Genomic DNA, 6000 nt, shown 5'->3' on the forward strand with positions numbered 1-6000 from the left:
ACTTTTGTCAAACAAGTACCAGGAATAAACAGAATCATGCTTGTTCTAATTTATAATTTATTACAGATTTTCCAGATGGAAAATCTCAGTAATGCTTTGCAGATTGAGGTACACACTAAGTCAAAGATTTAATCATGGAGAATAAAGCTAAATTAATCTATACGTGAGAAGAGTGCAAGCACCAAGGGTACTGGGCAGCATACCGTACAATATCCGAGCTGGATCATAATTACTCTATCAAGCGACTTCAAAGAAAATCCAAACATAATGAGTGCAGAATAACACTAGAGTCTGAGCCGAACTTTAATTACTTCAGCTCCTCTGGAAAACTCTTTCCAATAGCCTACATTCTTGCCATTCCTGTGATTGTACATGGCCACAAAATAGGATTATACATTTATTTAAATGGATGTTTTCCCAGTAGGGTTTGCTTCAGTCGGGCACTGCAGAGCAACTTGACAGTGAGCAGTTTTAGTCAAAGTAGACAAGTTCAGAGTCGCTCATTGTGAAGCAAAGCCATTGTGTGGCTAAATTAAGCACCCTTTCAATTCAAAGAACCAGTCTGTAACCCTCACCCAAGCCCCAACTGACCCACTGAGTAGCACCACAAAAGTGTCTTTGCTTACAGGGGAGCTTTGTGCGTATAGTTAAGAGTATCTGGCCCTTTTCATGGTATGGTGAACTACTTGATTATGCCATTGCAGACAACCAAAGAGGAACAAGTGGAGCCTCAGATCAGCAGTGAAAGAATTTCAGACACTAAGGCTCCGTTTACACTTTGTTTCAGTTCTTTGCAGAGTTGTGGAAGAGGAATGAGTGCAGTGTTAAGCAGCTGAATCCTGCATTGTTTGGGTGCCAAAGCTGTATGCACACAGTGTTCTGTTGCTGTCAATGGTGTGCACCACAGCATCCTGGATCTGTGTGTTTGTGCAGGATGTGGCATAGTGGATCTACATGGGCATTTCTTTCAATGTGAGGAAACATTTGTGTGAGCACATGTGTGTGCTGCGTATGTGTCACCATTACATAAGTGCTCACTGCTGTCCTGAGGGTGGTGAAAACCAAGAGCTGCAGCTCACTGGATGAAACGTCAGGCGCACACAGAATCTTCTGGCTTTTTCTGCGCTGATTTTAAGGGAAAATCTGCAAGTACAGATTTAAAGACGTTGGGCAAGGATGTGTGTCCCCACAGATAATTAAAATCCCAAGTGCAAAACATCCTAAACTGCTATAATTCTATATATTTCTCTGTGGGATTGGACCATTACAATTTCTTCATCATCAGCTTCTGTTATATCAGATTATCTCAAAACTGAACGCTTAGCTAAATTATCTTCAATTCTAAAAACACCTCAAAGCTGTTGAGGAAATACCTGAGGACTTCTACTGTTAGACAGTGGCAAAACACTTTCATTGTCTTTCTTAAGATGCTAAGGATTCTCAGTCAAATTTGCAGAAAATTTGGAGGACATATAATGAAGAAGCACATAAAGGGGAGATAAAGATATGGCGCAGTGGAAAAGCTAGTTTATGTTCCTCTACAGTGAAGGTGATAGGATCTAAATTGAGGAAGTGGGGCACAAAGAGTCGTCTCTGTGATGTTATTGAAATCCATGGGGCAGACAGAGATAAAACTGAACTTTATCAAAGAATGAGGCACAATCTATCTGCATCTCACATAACACTGCCACTACACAAAACACACACACACACACACACACACACACACACACACACACACACACACACACACACACACACACACACACACACACACTTTTCCTGCTTGTGTTGTTTTTAGAGCAGGTGTCAGCATTAGCCATGATAACATTGAGCTAGCACCCTCCAAACAAATGCAAGGACATACAGGCATCAACAGCCGTTAACTGGGTGTAAACACACACTTTCTACTGTTTGCGTGACTATGGTGACATTTTGAACTCGCCACAGGGGAAACTCAAGCCATTTCAAACGTTGTTATCATCATTTCTTTTCTGTAGATGGATTTACAGTGCTGGTGTGGGCTGTAGAGAAATAGGTGATGGGTGAGTGTTTATTGCCATAATTTACACCTTTACAATACAATACAATACAATATTATTATTATAGTACATAATAAGAGGTGTTAACACTTCGTATTAGAGCATTAGTCTTACTGAGGCCCAGATGAAACCTACAGACTTTCTTTGCATGTTATAAGCTGATTTTAAGGTGTAATCTATTACATTCTACAGTTGTGCTGAAAAATTGAAATACTTGAAAGAGTATGTGTAGGAAATCAGTTACCAAGGACATCAATCATAGTTTAGTGGTCATTGTGTAAGGGATGTAAAGCCCGATATATTGGTCCAATGCCGGTTCGCCAATACACGGGGAAGGTTATCACGTGTTCTGTCCTCATTCATGCAAAGTATTGGTTGGTTAAATTTGCAATACATTAATCATATGTATTTACTCGTTATTTCATCTGACTCCATAAATGAAAGGTTTTAATAATATCTGTGCCTCACTAAAAGTGAGCGAATGTTTGGCTATTCCTTTTAACCATTAAATGAACAATGTCAAAATCAGTTAGAATAATCACATGTAACAATTTAATATTTCAGAGATCAATTCTACAATCAATTCAAATATCTAGAACATGGTTATACATTGGTTACACCAAATAATCTTACTCAGCTTGTACCTGAGATAGAGAGAGAGAGAAAAGGAAAGAAAGAGAGAGAGAGAGAGAGAGAGAGAGAGAGAGAGAGAGAGAGAGAGAGAGAGAGGAAAGGGAGAGACCACCTATTCAATTCGTGTCCAGCAAAGAAGCCCCAAGAGAGGGAGAACACCTTCCTTTATCCTCTTTGACCAGGTGACATGGGGGATGGGGGAGACCACCCTCAAATGGCTTCTATCCAACAAAAGGGGGGTTGCCTTATCTGGCCTTATCTCTGAACCAGTTTTCTATAAACTTCTATAAACCTTATTTCCTTTTATTTTATCTATCTGGATATGAGATATCTGTACCACTCACTTTGAGACATTTCAAATAACACCAAAAACATAACAGTCAATGATAAACATTCACATTAAACCATGTTCTTTTGTGAGTTCTTAGTTGTTTCTGAGAGGAAGTGAGGTTGTATGGGGGAGGTCGAATGTTAATTAGCCAGCAGGGCCCTTTTGTCCCATAGACCAGGCCTCAACCAGTATTTTCAGTCTTACAGAGATAAGGTAATGTAAGTTAGTCAGTCGTAATGGCAAAATATCCCTACTCACCAAATAAATAAAAATATGTGAACATAAAATATTATCTATAAGCTTCTGCTATGACAATAATAAAAAATAAACAAAATGTACAAAACAATCGGCCTACCAACAATATATATACTCTGAATGTTCTCACCTTTTACTTAAAAATATGACTGTAATGAGCTTGTGAAGTGTCATTTGACAATTTTTTGTTTTCCATCAGCTTTTTTAAGGCAAATCTGAGAATTCTGTGTTAATGACATTTGTTTGTTGCCATATTTGGCATAAGAAGACACTAGGCGCCCCAAATCACGTACTTATGCACTATACTATGCCGATTTGTATAAATAGTGCAAGTAATGTGTTCACACTAAAGATTCCAAAAAGAACAAGTGCACTTAAAATACCATGATGCACTTAATTAACCAAATAAACTAAGTGTGGAATGTTGAACACTTCATGCAATCAACTGTCGCAACTTTAATTTACAGCTTTGACTTGGACGACGATATGAGTGAATGAAATCTCTCTCTTTCACAAACAAATAAAAAGGATGTGAGGTATTTGAATCTACAGCTAGAACTTTCTGTTGCAGAAAAGAAGATGACTGAAATGAACCAGCACATTAAACGGGTTAATGGGGGGAAGAGTCCAGTGGATTTTTCCTCTCCTGCCCAATTGGCAGCATTACAGAAAGCTTTGCTTAAATAACATGGGTGGATTCATCAATAAGTGATGTAACACTTGGACTAAAGTGGGTTAAGCAGTTGGCCTCTTCCATCCTGTGAAACGCAGGTCTGTAGTGTGCCAGTGGCTGAACACGGCCTCCCTAAACTCAACAGGGGAAAGAATGATAGCTGGATCCTGAGCTGCCACAGCAGCTGTGGAAATGTTATGCTTGGCTGAGACAAGCACCAACAGCCAAAAGTTCCCATGGATGGTGCATTGATGTCTGCTCAAACACTGGCTTTGTTCACCAAAATGGGCTTTCCACTTTTTTGACACGTTAACTTTAAGCTAAAGGAGTGACGGGTATATTTTCACACATTTATTCATCTTTTGGTTTATTTTTGTGTAGGCAATTGGAAACATTGGAGTTATTTTGGGGGTTCACACCACCAATATTGAGACTTTCTATCAAGGTGGGAACTTTGAATTGCTTTGAACTGCTTTTGTTTTTAAAGCAAATTATATTTCCAAATTAAATAAATCGTTTGTGTGACGGTGTGAGATATTTTTATCAAGCCGTTTCCTCATGGGGACTATTGGTTGGCTTCACAAAGTAGGTGATTTCAGGGTTTAGTATCTTCTTGGAAACATTTGGTTTAGTTTAATCTAGGTAAAACCTGACTCACATACACGCACACAGTGTAATGCTCAGTGGTGTTTTGGTGAGTGACCTGTAAAGCACTGTCATTATCTGGAGTGATAGAAAGCTAAATCGAGCTAAATGGGGCACATTCTCTAGTGCCAACAATCACTGAGAATCGATTCAGGGTTTGCGTATGCACTAAAGGGGGATATGAGAATAGCATTTTGCTGCTGTGTTAACAAAATATTTGGACTGGTGACACACTTAAACAATATAACACAAGTAGTGCGGCAGTTAACTTTGAGTAACTTACATTTTAGACAAAATATTGCTTTGTGTTACTCTGTTTTGCTCTGCCAACAAAAAATAATACTAAACTAAGCCACAATAGAACCGACGGTTGTATATGAATCAGCATTTTGAATGATTTAGTTAAATAAATGATTCAGTGACTCAACCGTAAAGTCCCTTTGTTTGTTCCAGAATGAATCAGCATTTTAGAATGAGTCAGGCTGCGTTTAACTCCACTTTTAGACATAACACTCACAAACTTCCCTAGTAGTTCCCCTCAGGTGAATCCCCATGCAATTTTGAAGTACGTTCAACTTCGCCAACTGGAAGAGGTACGTTTATTTGGACAGCCCCTTGAACCCTCGATTTTGACCAAGGAGTCTATGTACGCTTCAGGCAGATCCACAGACCACAATGCAACATGACTGTGACATCACAGCAGATTACGCTTAATTTACCCACATCCTAACCAAACTGTAGATGACTGGAAAGGTCTAGAGATGCGTTTTTTAATAAAAGTTGAACTTATTTTAATGTGAGCGCCATGCTTTAAGCATGCCAAGTAATGCACGAGACGCTGGTAAAGACGTCCATCTATCATGTGTTTACAAATAATGGAAAAGTAGGGCAGTGGAAAATGCGTTCTGTGTGAACGGCCCCTTAGGATGTTCCATTTAAACACATTGCAAGGGTCCGCCAGTAGTGGGCACTCGTGTAATGTAAGAAATGACGTACATCTGAGTGAATGAGACGGAGGGAAGTTAGCTGTCACAACTCGCGGTAGACAAAGGCACAGAGATGATGATGAAGGTTCACAGCAAGGCTTTAAAATATAAACGATTCTCTGTCAACCAATCAACGTTCTGCAGGGAGTCTAGCTCCACCCTTTAGGTACCAGACTACTGTGCTAAGTACCACAATGGAAGTACCCAAAAAAAGTGGTACGGTTACGGTTCGGTATTTACCATTCACAACTTCTGACAATCGAAACAGAAATAATTGCATCCCGTACCGTACTGTACCGTACTGCCAGGTGTAAACGAGCCTTTAAAGTCCATAACAATGAAACTAAGACATAAACAACTAATGTCCGTGACATTACAGAGGGAATGGCATAAAAACATTGGACTTAAACGCAGCCTCACTTGTTCCGCTCCTGA

Source organism: Rutilus rutilus (assembly GCF_951802725.1).
Source record: "Rutilus rutilus genome assembly, chromosome: 20".
NCBI lineage: Eukaryota > Metazoa > Chordata > Actinopteri > Cypriniformes > Leuciscidae > Rutilus > Rutilus rutilus.